This window comes from Dasypus novemcinctus, chromosome 4, assembly GCF_030445035.2.
Source record: "Dasypus novemcinctus isolate mDasNov1 chromosome 4, mDasNov1.1.hap2, whole genome shotgun sequence".
Taxonomy (NCBI): Eukaryota; Metazoa; Chordata; class Mammalia; order Cingulata; family Dasypodidae; genus Dasypus; species Dasypus novemcinctus.
Genome location: NC_080676.1, coordinates 118,510,051 through 118,526,464, shown reverse-complemented (window position 1 = coordinate 118,526,464; position 16,414 = coordinate 118,510,051).

The window sequence follows — 16,414 nt, the reverse complement described above, 5'->3', positions numbered from 1 at the left end:
ATTCCTCCTTCCTATGGACCTTGGCTTGGTTATGTCCATTCCACATCTATGTCAAGAGGGGGTTTAGATTCCACATGGATATTGGATGCAATCCTCCTGCTTGCAGTTGTAGGCACTCTAGGCTCCATGGTGTGGTGGTTGACATTCTTCAACTCCATGTTAGCGCCAGCTTATCATAGATTTCACCCATGTAGATGTCAGCTTACATCCTTCCTCTACCCCCCGATTTCCTGTAAGCCTATCTTCCAGTCTCTAGCTCTCTGAGGCAGCGTGGTTTACTTATTTCATATCATTGAGGTCATGTAGTATTTGTCCTTCAATGCCTGGGTTGCTTCACTTAACATAAGGATCTCAAGATTCATCCATGTTATCACGTGTGTTTGTAGTGTATTTGTTCTTAAAGCTGAGTAGTATTCCACTGTATGTATATACTACATTTTACTGATCCACTCATCTGTTGATGGGCATTTGGGTTGATTCCAACTTTTGGCGATAGTGAACAATGCTGCTATGAACATTGGTGTGCATATATCAGTTGTGTCCTTGTTTTCAGTTCTGTTGGGTATATACCCAGCAGTGGTATTGCTGGGTCATATGGAAAACCTATGGTTAGTTTTTTGAGAAACCACCAAATTGTCCTCCAGAATGGCTGGATCCTTCTGCATTCCCACCAGCAGTGGATGAGTGTTCCCATTTCTTCACATCCTCTCCAGCATTTGTATTCTTCTGTTTTTTTCATAGCTACCAATCTTATGGGAGTAAGATGGTATCTCACTGTAGTTTTGATTTGCATTTCTCTGATAGCTAAAGATTTGGAGCATTTTTTCATGTGCTTTTTAGCCATTTGTATTTCTTCTTTGGAGAAGTGTCTGTTTAAATCTTTTTCCCATTTTTAAATGGGTTGTTTATCTTTTTATTTTCAAGATATAGGAGTTCTTTATATATGCAAGTTATAAGTCTCTTATCTGATATATGGTTGCCAAATATTTTCTCCCATTGTGTAGGTTCCCTTTTTACTTTCTTGACAAACTCCTTTGAGGTGCAGAAGGCTTTAATTTTGAGGAAGTCCCATTTATCTATTTGTTCTTTTGCTGCTCGTGCTTTTGGTGTGATGTTCATGAAGCCATTTCCTATTACAGGGTCTTGTAGATGTTTCCCTTCACTGCTTTCCAAGGTCTTTATGGTCTTGGCTCTTATATTTAGGTCTTTAATCCATCTTGAGTTGATCTTTGCATAAGGTGTGAGATGGTAATCCTCTTTCATTCATCTACATATGGATATCCAGTTGTCCAGGCACCATTTGTTGACTAGGCCATTCTCTCCCAGTTGAGAGGGCTTGTTGGCTTTATCGAATATTATATGGTTATATATAAGAGGTTCTATATCGGAACTTTCAATTCGATTCCCTTGGTCTGTGTGTCTCTTCTTATGCCAATACCATGCTGTTTTCACTACTGTAGCTTTGTAGTATGTTTTGAAGTCAGGTAGTGTGATTCCTCCAATTTTGTTTTTCTTTTACAATATGTCTTTGGCTATTCGGGGCCTCTTTCCTCTCCAAATAAAGTTCATAGTTAGTTTTTCTAGTTCCTTAAAGAAGGCTGTGTTGATTTTTATTGGGATTGCATTGAATGTGTAGATCAGTTTTGGTAGGATAGACATCTTAATAATATTTAGTCTTCCTATCCATGAACAGGAAATATTCTTCCATTTATTTAGGTCTTCTTTGATTTCCTTGAACAGTCTTGTATAGTTCTCGGTGTATAAGTTTTTTACATCTTTAGTTAAATTTATTACTAAATATTTGATTTTTTTATTCACTATTGTGAATAGTACTTGTTTCTTGATTTCCTCCTGATCTTGCTCATTATTGGCGTACAGAAATGCTACTGATTTTTTCTCATTGATCTTATAACCTGCGACTTTACTAAACTCATTTATGAGTTCTAAGAGCTTTGTTGTAGACCACTCAAGGTTTTCTATGTATAGGATCATGTCATCTGCAAATAATGACATTTTGACTTCTTCCTTTCCAATTTGAATGCCTTTTATATCTGGTTCTTGCCTCAGTGCTCGAGCAAGTACTTCTAAGACAATGTTAAATAGAAGGGGAGACAGTGGGCATCCTTGTCTTTTTCCTGACTTAAGAGGGAAGTATTTTAGGATTTCTCCATTGTAAACAATGTTGGCTGTAGGTTTTTCATATATACTCTTTATCATGTTCAAAAAATTTCCTTGTATTCCAATCTTTGGGGTGTTTTTATCAAGAAAGGGTGCTGTATTTTGTTCAAATGCTTTTTCTGCATCTATAGATATAATCATGTGATTTTTTTTCTTCAATCGTTTATATGGTGTATTACATTGATTGATTTTCTTATGTTGAACAATCCTTGCATACCTGGAATGAATCCCACTTGGTCATGGTATATAATTTGTTTAATGTGTTGTTGAATACGATTAGCACATATTTTGTTAAGTATTTTTACATCTAGGTTCATTAGAGAAATTGGTCTGTAATTTTCCTTTCTTGTGGTGTCTTTGTTTGGTTTTGGTACCAGGGTAATGTTGGCATAATAGAAGGAGTTAGGCAATGTTCCTTCTGTTTTGATTTTTTGGAAGAGTTTCAGCAGGACTGGTGTTAGTTCTTTCCAGAATGTTTTGTAGAATTCACCTGTGAAGCTGTCTGGCCCTGGACTCTTCTTAGTTGGGAGGTTTCTGATGACTGATTCTATCTCTTTACTTGTGATAGGTTTGTTGAGATCATCAATTTCTTCTTTCGTCAATATAGGCTGCTTATGTGTTTCTAGGAATTTGTCCATTTCCTCTGAATTGTCATTTTTGTTGGAATATAGTTTTTCAAAGTATCCTCTTATGATAGTCTTTATTTCTGTGGGGTCAATGGTGATATCTCCTTTCTCATTTCTTATTTTGTGTATTTGCATCTTCTCTCTTTTTTTCTTTGTTAGTCTCGCTAAAGGTTTGCCAATTTTATTGATCTTCTCAAAAAACCAGCTCTTGGTCTTGTTTATCTTTTCAAGTGCTTTCTTATTTTCTATTTCATTTAGTTCTGCTCTTACCTTTGTTATTTCCTTCCTTCTTCTTCTTGTTGGGTTACTTTGTTGTTGTTTTTTTCCTAATTCCACCAAATGTGCAGTTAGTGCTTCAATTTTTGCTCTTTCTTCTTTTTTGATGTATGAATTTATGGCTATAAATTTCCCTCTCAGTACTGCTTTTGCTGCATCTCATAAATTTTGGTATGTTGTTATCATTATCATTTGTTTCAAGGTAGTCATTGATTTCTTTTGAGATTTCCTCTTTGACCCACTGTTTTTCTAAGAGTGTGCTGTTTAATTTCCATATCTTGGTGTGAAATCTGGGCCTCTGGCCCTTGCAGATTTCCAGCTTCACTCCACTGTGGTCAGAGATATTACTTTGTATGATTTCGATCTTTCTGAATTCATTAAGCCTTTCTTTGTGGCCTAGCATATGGTCTATCTTGGAGAATGATCCATGTGCACTTGAGAAAAATGTATATCCTGCTGTGTTTGGGTGTAATGATCTGTATATGTCTATTAGATCCAGTTCCTCTAATATACTGTTCAAATATTTTGTTTCTTTAGTGATTCTCTTCTGAGATGTTCTGTCCAGAATTGATAGTGGTGTATTAAAATCCCCCACTATAATTGTAGATGCATCTATTCTTTCACTCACGTATTTAGAGGTGCCCTTGTTAGGAGCATAAATATTTATGATTGTTCGTTCTTCTTGACAGATTGTTCCTTTCACTAATATGTAGTATCCTTCTTTCTCTCTCACAATTGTTTCACATTTAAAGTCTATTTTGTCTGATATTAATATAGCTACTCCTGCCTTTTTTTTGGTTATGGTTTGCTTGTAAGACTGTTTTACAACCATTCACTTTCAGACGCCATGAGTCTCTGGGTCTAAGATATGTCTCTTGTAGACAGCATAGAGATGGGTTATATTTCCTTATCCAGTGTCCCAGTCTGAATCTTTTGATAGGTGGGTTTAATCCGTTGACATTCAGTGTTATTACATTCAAGGAATTATTTATGTTAGCCATATTTTGATTGGACTTGTGTTTGTCATATTTTGTGTTTTTTTCCTTCTCTTTTTGTCTTTCTTGTTGCTCTTACATGCTTCTCCAACTATGCCTGTCCTGTTTTTTCCTTTCTTCCTGCAGAACTCCCTTTAGAATTTCTTGAAGGGGAGGTTTCTTGTTGGCATACTCTTTCAGTTTCTGTTTATCTGTGAATATTTTGAACTCTCCATCATTTTTGAATGCTAGTTTAGCTGGATAGAGTATTCTTGTTTGGAAATTTTTTTCTTTTAGTACCTTGACTATATCATACCACTGCCTTCTTGCCTCCATGGTTTCAGATGAGAAATCAGCACTTAATCTTATGGAGTTTCCCTTGTATGTGATGGTTTTCTTTTCTCTTGCTGCTTTTAGAATTTTCTCTTTGTCTTGAGCGTTGGATAATTTTACAAGTCTATGTCTTGGGGTGGGCCTGTTGGGGTTTATGATGATTGGGGTGCACTGTGCTTCTTGGATATGTACATCTGTCTCTTTCATTAGATTTGGGAAGTTTTCAGCCATTATTTCCTGCAACACTCCTTCTGACCCCTTTTCCTTCTCTTCTCTTTCTACGATGCCTATAACACGTATGTTTGAGCGTTTTGCATTGTCATTCAGGTCCCTAAGTCCTAGCTGGATTTTTTTAATCTTTTTATCAATCAATTCTACTATCTGTTTGATTTCCAAAGTACTGTTCCACATCACTAATTCTCTGCTCTGCCTCTTCTAATCTCCTGTTATTTGCTGTGAGTGTATTTTTTAATTTCTTGAACTGTGATGTTCATTCCCATCAAATCTGTTATCTTTTTGTGTATGTCTGCAATCAATTTCCCCTCCAAGTGTTGTCTTCATATTGTTAACTTCTTCCTTTTCTTCATTAAATTTGTCGGTGATATATGTTCTGAGATCTTTAATTACTTGTGCAAAGTTCTGCTCCCCTTCCTGGTTTTTAGTTTGTTCATTGGATTCAGCCATGTTTTCCTGATTACTGGTTTGGTTTGAAGATTTTTGTTGCTGTCTGGTCATCATTTTATCTTGCTGGGTTTAATCAATTCCTTAGCTTCTTTGTCTAGTCTTGGGGATTAATTAGCTGTTGTTTTTGCATAAGTGTTATATCTTCTCTTTGTCACTTTGTTCTTCTTATTCTAATTTCTTATTGCTGGCTGAGTTCACTTTGAAGGAATGTATTAGGGTCAGGGAAAGGCAATTGTGTAAGCAAGGAAAAAGTGTAAAGTAGTATTGGTGATAAATGTTAACAGAGCAACAATATGAGATCTGGGAAGATGGATATTAGATTCATGTAAGTTGTGTAGAGTTATAGCAGTAGGTAGAGTACCTATAATGAGGTAGTTGACTGAATATGGAAGGAATATGGTATGAATTAAAAAGCTAGTGTTTTCGTGAGAGCGGGAAAGAAAAAAGAAAGGCAATAGTTTCAAGAGTGGAAAAAAGACAGAAAACAAAACAAAGGTATTAGAAATTAAGAGTCAGACACTTTGTGGATCAAAGAAAGGGAGGTGGAATATAGGAGAGACAGTAGATGATGGAGGATATCAAGATGTAGGGGAAAGGGGATAGTGTAGGTGGCCAAAATCAATTCACACAGAAATGAGGCATCAGAGGATGAGGAAAGCCACCAAATGTGAGGTGTTCCCTGCAGCACCTATTGTATAATTAAGATAAAATAAAATAAGAATTTAATGAGGGACAAGAGAGAAAAAAAAAGAGAAGAAAGAAAGAAAGAAAAAGGGGGTGGGTAAAGGGAGGGGAACAAGTAAGGAAAAGAAAAAAGATATAGAACAATCACAACAGCAACAACAAAAAACCCCCCTAAATAACTGAAAAAAAAAAGACTTTGGGGGATATGATGGGAGAAAAGACTAGGAGATAATGTTAACAATCAGGACAATAAAAAATAAAAAAATAAAAATAAAAATAACAAAAACAAAACAAAACAAAAAAGAAAAAATGCAAACGTTGAGGGCTAGGACATTCAAGGACGTCAGAGGGAACTCAGGGCATGATGGATTCAGGGATGGAAAGTATGTGATATTGAAGACTCAAGAGGTGTGAGTCTCTGGGGTGTGGGCCACCAGTGTTTAGGGGACTCAGACCTGGCTACCTCAAATCTGGTTAACAGGGAGCCTGGGAGCACTGCAGTGCAACACAGCCTTCAGGGATCCCCGCAGCTGGGTGCCAGCCCTATGGGAGAGGTCACATCTGCAAACTCTGACCCATGTGGCTGAACCCCGCAATTCACCCACTCACTCGGGTCTCTTCTGTGGCTGTATCACCAACTTGACTTCAGGACACCTCCCACCCTGTAAGCCCCTGGAACGGCCATCTGGGGGCACCTCTACACTGCAGCCAATTTAATGATGCAGCTCAGTAGCCGGGCCCGGGGGTGGGGTCCAGCCAGAAACGCTGATAACACAGTGTAAAACCGAAATTCCCACGCTTTGCAAAATATTCCCCTAATTGGCTTCCAGATGTCTCCCACCCTGCCAGTCCCTGAAACAGCCTCCTGGTGATGTCTCTTTATTGTGAGCAATTTAAGGCCACTGCAGATTGGCAGCCGGCCTCGGGGGGTGGGGATCTAGCCGGAAGCACTATTATTTATGTCTGCAATCAAAAATTCCCCTCCTCGCAATATAACTCCCGTTTGTCTCCCCAAATTGATCTGCGAATGTCTCCTGCCCTGTTAGTCCCCCAATAGCCCACTCAGGGCTTATGAATTCCCCAGTATCGCAGAGCCTCCAGGAATCGCCACGGCAACACCGATGCCGCGGTTCCGCCCACCCCAGGAGGGATAGTCCCGTGCGCAACCCCCACCTCCGTGTAATAGAGCCTCAATTTTATCTTATACACGAATTTTCTCTGTCACCTTCCCACCAAATTGATGTCCAGACACTTCCTGCCCTGCAAAATCCTGAAACAGCCTGGTCCTGAAGAATTTTCAATGTTGCCCAGCTGCTTCTCTGCAGGAGAGATTATCAGGTGTGATCACTCAGCCACCATCTTGCCCCGCCCCTCGGAAGAAGTATTTTAAATATTAAAATTAAATTTCATTCACAAATTTTCAGCTCAAATTTTACCTTCAAAATAACAATACCTCAATTTAAAATCATTGTCTTAAAGTACTAGGACAAATTCATTCATTCCTTTATTCGCTCATTCCTTCATTCAGTAAACATGTATTAAACTAATAATATATGTTATTAATCTATGGATACTCTCCTGGATCCATAGATTAATGTTACTATGTTATTTTTGCCATCTCCTCCAGAAATAAAATGGAGAATCAACTAAAATCAATTTTTAAAAAAAGAAATGATAATCTCATTATATTGTGATATGACTATGATTTAATAAAATTATTTAAAAATACTATTACATGATAAAGAGTCATATGCTACTATCCTATATATTTTAACTCTCCTCTATTTAGATACATTTTGGAAAGTAGCAACAGGGAATATAAAACTAAATGGCTTCCTTGTAGTATTGGATTTATAGCTGCAACCTACTGCAATGCTAACCCTTTACCTGCAGTTATCTTGGCCACTGTATATAGGTGCAAATCAGGCTGAATCTCTATTGTGTTAATACCAAATTCAGAACTAATGCAATTTTCCACTGTAAATATTTACAATGAGATTGATTTTAATCTTTACTTCTTGCTGCAATCCATTCATACTGAGAATATGTTTGTGTGGGGGGGCGGGGGTGTGAAATGCCAGATGGTACTTTATTTTTTTAAATATATATGTTTTGTTGATAATATTTTGACTCAACTTCTTTAAAAGAACAGTTAAATCTTTTAAAATAAGTTTGATATATTTGAAGGATTGCACTAAGCAAAGCAAAGACTGAGAATTATTTTAGATTAAAAAGTGCAAACTATCATGGTCAAATAAATTTAATATCAATATTCATAAATGTAAGTATTTTGAAGCTAAATGTGATGACTTAAAATACAGTAACTTTGCATAGTATAAAAATGCTAAAAACACATTAATTATTCATTCAGGATATCCAAGATCAGTAAATGCATCCAAGGAGTAAATGCATCTTTTCCATTAATGGTTGGCAAAGGAATGTGGCTGTAAACTACAGAAACTAAATATTATTTTTACTGGTCATTTTTATTTGAAAATAAACATCTATATGCACAGAGCTAGAAAATTAAATTAAAGAAAATCGATGCCCTCTTGAAGTTTACCATCTAAGACACATAAAATTAAGAGCAATGTACATGAATAAATTTAGATAAGTGAACCAAAATTAGAATATTCAAATAATATTCAGTGGGAAAGAATATCCTTGAAATAGTTTAATGAAAAGAAAAACTATCTCATTTCAAGTATGAAGTTTAGAGTTAGACAGAATTAAGTTTAAATCTCAACCTGGAATGCAATTATTTTAAAGCATCAGGGCAGCAGACTTGACCCAGTAGTTAGAGCGTCCGTCTACCACATGGGAGGTTCGTGGTTCAAACCCCAGGCCTCCTTGACCCATGTGGAGCTGGCCCATGTTCAGTGCTGATGCGCACAAGGAGTGCCCTGCCAGGCAGGGGTGTCCCCCGTGTAAGGGAGCCCCATGCACAAGGAGTGAGCCCCGTAAGGAGAGCCGCCCAGTGCGAAAGAAAGTGCAGCCTGCCCAGGAATGGTGCCACACACACAGAGAGCTGACACAACAAGATGACGTAACAAAAAGAAAACACATGCCGCTGACAACAACAGAAGCAGACAAAGAAAAAAAAGCAGCAAATAGACACAGAGAACAGACAACCAGGGTGGGGGGAAAGGCATGGAAGGGGAGAGAAATAAATTTAAAAAACAATATTTTAAAGTATCAGATTTTGTTTTTTTTTTTCCTTCCCATGATTTTCTTTGGTTAATGATATTATCCCTAACACAACTCTTGGCATATTTTTTCAACTACTTCCAATGATTTCTTTTCCTCTCAAATCTTCATATGAGAGAGTAATACTTTAGAGACTAAGAAATTGAAGGAAAACTGAGTTAAAAATAAGGGGGAGAATCAGCAAGTCACCCCAGGCTAATTTACATTGCTTCAGTGGCTGGAAATTTTCTGATATTATTATTTTTTAAAGTGGAACTTATCTTTCTCTTCTTCCTTCAATTCAGGTGTTCAGGCAAATATTTGCTTTCAAGTAAGAAGGGTTCCTAGAAACTTAGGACTATCATTTCTCTCAGGCAGTAATAGGTTTGGAAATATGAACTTCATGTAGAATCACATCTCTCTACCTAAAACCAATGTTGCTTTAAGCTAATTAATTATGGATACTCTTCTCTCATATGTCAAGGTAATTATGATGATTAAATTAGAAAATACATATAACTTTCCAGTAAATTAAACTTGCAAAAGAATGCAAGAGATGGCAACAATTATTAGTGCATATTCTTGTGAGATATTGGGGTGGGGAGATCATGCCCATCTATGGAAGTAGTCTTATAAGAAGCAGCAGTTATTTTCATGTTCTCTATACCACTAAAATTTTTTTTAAAAACCCACAAATTAGAGTTAATGATTTCCAATTTTAGTATATTTTACTCTTTGTAGAAGGAAAATATTAACTTTAGTAGCTGTGTTGAAGTATAGACAGAAATATATTTTATGCACAAAATTCACAAAAAGATGTGTGATTCTTCCTTAAAAAACGTATTTCATCATCTTATTATTCATGAATGAATATGAATGGACAGCTTCATAATTGCAGCAAAAGTAGGGAACTACATAGTAATAAAGGCTAACACCAAGTGCTGATTACAGGCCAGAACCGTTCAAAATGCTGTATGTATAATATCTACCTTTATTCAAATGACATCCCTAAAAATTGGAGATAGAGAAAAATAGAGAAACTGAGGCATAAATAGTCTTAAACAAATTGCCCACAATCACAAACTAGAAAATAGATGTGTGAAATAGAGGTATGCAGGTACTCTAACAATAGAACCAATAGGCATTTGCAGTACTCCTACCCTTTACTAAAATTATTGGCAAAGTGAATCAGTCTCCACATGCTCAATAACGTCAACATTTAAACTTGAATTCTCTATATTAATTCTCTGCATTATCTAATTGTCCTGAATGTTTAATTAAACATTTTCTTTGTAAACCTAAAATTATATGGATATAGCAGTACTTTTCAAATAGACAATTTCTTTCTGAATTAAAAAATGTTTACAAGATTTATTAATTTGGTTTCATTCTAAAAATAATTTTAAAGAAATCGTATATCTTTAAGGGCAAATAGAAACCAAACCGTAAAATGCATTTGGGATTTTAATGTAAGTGGTGACTGAGATAATTGACAGTTCTGATTTCAACTCACTATATACATGGCATTGAGAAGGATACTAAATACGTCTACAGAGTAACATTTTAGTTCCCTCCTTATAAGATTAAGTTAGATGTATGACAATTATAGGGATAATAATTATATTCTCTAATATTTCTTTTATGAATTAGGAATAGTTAATGATGAAAAAAGCAGCGAACTGATGGAAAAAATAAACTTATTTGGTTGAGTCTCCTCTTTTACACTACTTTCACCTCATTAAATTGACATTGGTTTTATTCTCTATGCTTAGAAGAAAAATCTCCATTACTGTCCTCAGATTTGCAGCACAAGACTGTGTTAAACATGTTTCAATAATTAGCATGTAAACAAATTACAACTTCATTTCCCAGAATGCACTTCCTTTTTGGAATCAAATCTATTTTAGTCGTATTAAAGATTCTCCCACAGAAATTCAACTTACAACAGAGAATTCATTACTCCAATTTTGGAGAGGGTCAGCAAATCTTTAGACTCACTCAGTCCGTTTAACACCTGAAAGTAAACCTGATTGAAGTCCCTATGTGGCCATCTCTGAGTGAATAATATTCTCTCCATGGACATACATAATTCTCTCTAGGTTTAATGTCAGTTATGATTTTGCCTCAATAGAAATCCCCAGAGCATAGATACTTGGTGGCATTAATCACATTGGCTTTTTAAATTATTAAATATTTGAAATAAGCCTCAATATATGTAAATGAAAATTAATGGGTGTGTCATAGATCTGCAAAGAGAGAAGAGTTAAAAAAAATTCTTGGTGGATAAAGAATCTTCAGTGGGAGCCAACAAATTTGTTGGCTCAAAACCAGCAGTAAAAAGGGTGATTTTTTGCTTTTGCTAGCATAGTAGAATGTTTTCAGAACAGAGGTCATGAAGAAAAGGCACAGAATTCAATCAGGTGCTCCTCACTTGTATAGCACACAGAATCATAAGGGTGTTTGTCCAGTAATAAGGAAATTTTGTGCTTAGGGAATCATGTTTGTAGAACTCATTGGAAGCCTTAGTTGTGTTTTTATGTAGCATCACTACAATTTTATTCAAAGTTTTAGGAAAAACTAGGATAAAAGTCTTTGTTTCTTGATATTTCTATTGCTAGTCATACTGCCAGAATTCCATACCAAATGTGATAACTAATGTTTAAAATTAATTGAAGCAATTCATATTGAAGATTTAAGATGATTATTTTTTAAAGAATGCTGATAGCATAAGTAAATACATTGCATTGTAATGGACCAATGTCAAAGGACTTTTGACAATGTTTGGAGGCAATTTTGGTTGTGAGTAGAAGCCAGGGTTGTTGATAAATGTCCTAAAATACACAGGAAAGCCCCTTACACCAACAAAGTATCCAATCCAATATGTCAGTAGTGCCAAGATTGAGAAACTCTGCAATAGACTATTTTGTAAACATACAACTTACTTTTATAAATGAAACCATTTAATAGTTTGAGGTTATCTATCACTAATTATAATTGTCTGGAATTTATTACCTACCATGTCTTTAATAAATAATGTATGTGTGGTGAGAACTAACCATTCATACAGAACTGAATTTGAAGGCTCTCAAACATCAAGACGCATTGCCTTTATAAAAAGATAAATCAATGGTGAGCAGCTATTCTCTTTCCTGAGCAGGGAAAAAACTAACTCACATTTCAATGGAATTTCTAGCTTAACTGAACCAGCAATTCTTTTATTCTTCATTTAATATGCAGCAGTATCTCATCCAAGTGTCCGAACACTGAGAAGCAAGAATGGCATTCTTGCTAGTAGCTCTCTGTTTCAGTGATCCAAACACACAGTATTCATTCTACAAGAGGCTTTAGAGATTATCTCTTCTAATCCTTGTATTTTACAGATGAAGAAAATAATGCTCAAAAAGGGGAAGTGTCTATCCAAGATTTCACAACTAGTTTGTGGTGAAATGAGGACTACAGTTACTTTATATATTGCTCTCAAAATGAGTTCATGGTTTGATGACTCTGTAAAATTGAATCTATGTATATGGAGATGTTACATTGAGATGATTTATAATGGAATTTTGCTCAGCTGCTATAGTTTGGAATTGTCCTTTATGACTGACATGACCTCTTTTGCCATCTAGATAAGAAGGAACTTACTGTGTAATGATTTTTTTTCCTTCTCCAGATTGTACTTTCTTTGTGCTAATATTACATTCCTACTGGAAACATCATTTCAAGTCATGATGTGTCATATATAATATTCTACTTTAAATCATGCTATGCGTTTTAAGTAGTACAAGTGTGTGTCCATATGCCAGAAAGAGATTGGGAGGTAAAACTCTAACAATTCATTCCTATCCACAAATTCATTAATCTTTTACATTTTTATTGGAAATTTATGTGCTTTCTGTCCTTGAACAATACTCTGCATATAGACTCATAGAGTTTTTAGCCTTATTGCTGAGCTGATGCTCATGGCTTTTCCCCTTCCTATATTAATAGGGCCATCTGACCAAATTATTTTCCTGCTTTAATTTTTACCTCAAATTCAATACTGAAGGTGTTGTCTTTAAAAAGAAATTTATAAACTTAATGATAATAACATATTCCTCACTAAAGAATATTTTATGATAATATGCCATATCAATTTCAAGTGGAAAACCATACAGAAATTTGACCTTGGTATAAAAAATGTATTCTAATTTTGTTGAAAGTGTCATGTTTACTGATTGTTAGTTGATGTAATCTTAAATAATATTATGTTATCAAGGCTTCCATTGAGCAGTTGTAGTAAAGCAAAGCCTCAAATCCAGGACGTTTTGTCAACACATTGACAAAATGAGTTTTTCTATTTACATAGCCTCCACTTAGATATATAATAAGTTGGAGTTCATGATCCAGTAACTAAAAGATATTAGTTTTATTTTATATTCCCAGAAAATTGTATTGTTATTTTACAACCATCTCCTGATTAAGAGTAATATTAGAATATACTACTAATTATATGAAATGTGACAATATCTAAAATTGTTCTGATATGTTGTCTTCTGCTATTTTAAGTTGTAAGTTATCCAGATTTGAGACTATACATAACATGTAACCATATCCAACAAAGGAGTTCTCAAAATGCCTTAAAATATGTTGAGGATTTATGGTATTAGTATATAGCAATATTTTCTTGTCACCTTAGTCAGAAACTAATTGATAAGAAGACAAAAATGACAGTTAAGAGGATATAAAAATTATTATTGAAAAACATATAGAAGGTCACTTTAGGTATGTGTCTAAAAGGGGTTACTTATTATTTCTTCTTTCCACATCACTTTTTTCCTTACTCTTGAAAATGCCTACAGGACCAATCATCCCAGGAAAGATTGTATCTGCAAAGCAACTCACATTTTCAAGACTGCTTCCTCACTCTGGTTGAGCTGGGAAAAAATAGAGCAAATATCCAGTAACTGAAAACTTTCAATAATTTAATCCTACAAAATCAAGAAATATGAGCCAGTTGGTGAATGACAGTCCCTTCCTTGTCACCCATCAGTCAGATGGTCAGTCAAAACAGAAACAAGAGGTGGAGATTGTAAATGGGGGCTGGGTAATTCTAACAAAAGTGGCTTCATATGAAAACACTATAACAGAGAAAGGGAGAATTCCCCATTAACATAATATATTTTAATAAAATTTTATTTCACTTAAATTATTGACTGTTTCCTGATAAAATACTTTTATCTTCCTGGTAATAACCCATCAATATTTTATCCCCTCAAAATGAAGGAAAAAATGTCAATGAGTCATTAGGGATTCAATAACTCTGCTGTTAAAAATGGCTATCTAGTTGCTGGGGATATGGACAAGAGAAATTATCAAAAACTTGAGTTGATTATGAGGTAGAAAATATTTACATGAAAGCACTGATTTTTCTCTCTGTTTAATATTTATAAAAAAGAATCAAGAGTAGTCTTGATTAATAAGATTCACTTTTGTTAGCTCTTAAAAAAATTTTATTTTTGACTTCTTTGTTATTCAATTATACTAATGAAAATTCCCATTATGATGTGCTTTCAGATATTGGGAATGTTTGCTCAATTTTATTTAATGATTCTCATTGAGATACAGCTCACATTCTGTATATCTTTATATATATATATATATTCTAAATTACTGAGGTTTTAATATAAAAAGATAGAATAAAAATGAGAAAGTGAACTTAAATATTTATATTCTACTTGAGTATTTTAGAAGAATGATGCTTAAAATTTTCATAATATTTTGTTTTTTTCTGTGATAGTACATAATTATAATATTTGTAAACTCCTTAAGGGAAACATTTGATAGAAAGTAATTACGTAATAAAATGTAGAATTTATAGTTTATATTAATAGTTTCTAATTCATACATACTTGATAAAATGGTATCTATATCCAGATGATGGAAAAGATCAAACAGCAAAGAAACAAGATCTATACCAATGAAATATGTATTATCTCAATTGTTTGTAATTGATTATTTGTGATACTTTGAAGATAAGAAAAATATTGGATGTGCTCTGTTCTGTATGTTTCTGTATATCACTGCAGAAATATATGTGATGTAGGGCTAAAGATATTGAACAGGATACTCTCTTGACGCGCCAAAAGGAAAACATAAAAATAGGCTAGACTTCAGATCTCCATGATTATAAGTTAGAATATCTTGACATTGTGGAGAAATGTCTAGGTTAATCCACAAGAGGTAGAAAGCATACAGAAAAAGCATAAGTGGATTGCTATCCATTAACAATTCTAGGGCCTTCCTTTAGGCACCAGGCACATTGCTGCTTGTCCAAGGAGTGCTCATGGCAAGATTCTTATTGCAATATTTTGTTATCAGAGTCTGGGGGGAAGGAGACCTATGCTCTAAACCATAAGAGATGGATGAGGGTATAAGTACTCATTTTCTTTAGTTTCAGCTATATAAATAGAGAGGTAGATAAGAGAGAGAGGTAGTTAAATAGGATAAATTAATATCCTTTCTACATCTACACGCTTGTTCAATTACCTGCTGATGACAGCTCAATTTTATCTCCCCAGAGGAGCAGTATTAGATGCAAAGGAAACATTCATTCCTATCGTCCCTCTGTCTTACTATTTGGAAAAGGCCTACCTCTTCAGTGTGCTTCAGATAAAGACAGTGAAGAGACTGAGCAGGCTAAACAAGGTTGGGTTGGCAAAATCATGGCTTAATTAGACAGGACCCTCTGTGAAGTAGCAAACAATTCAAATACTAACATTTAATTTGCCTGAGTCTTTCCTCTTGGCATTCCCCCAACACATTACCAAGGAGCTCTCTGTCAAATTTGGTGTTGCCGGTAAGGAGATAATTTCTCAGTCTTTTGTGAATGCAGGTTTACCAAGAAACTTTTCTAAGTGCAAAGGAAAAATATAGAGAAAATTGAAGACGGAAGGGAATATGTTTTGTTCTGCAGTAAACGCACTCTCCAAAGCAATGCATTTATCTATACTTACACTTTTTACTTCTGTTCTATATTAACCTCATCTGATTTATGCTAAATTTTGCCCAGGTTGACAATAGAAGAAGGAAGTTATTTAGTCACACAAAATATTTGCTTTACTATTACTCCACCTACTGGAAATGGCCCTCACTGTCCACAAATTCTTAGCCTGAGAATTGTTAAAAGTGAGGAGAGAAAGGGAATTGAAATTATGTATGTGCACTGACAAAACTGTTTCTTAATGTTGGTTCATTTAATAAGGTAATTTTGAAAGAGATGAATAATTTTATTGGAATATAAGTTCAGACTGTTGAGTAACAGGATGCACTGTTTTATTCTAGTTTTTATATTCTCAGCTTCTGTATTCTAATCAAGTCATAGAAATTTTGATATTAAAATGCTATACTGTACATTATTACAGCATGTATCATTTGCTTATCAAGCAGGCATGAATACTTTTGTTATCATAAAAATAAAATGGAAATAAAATGCAT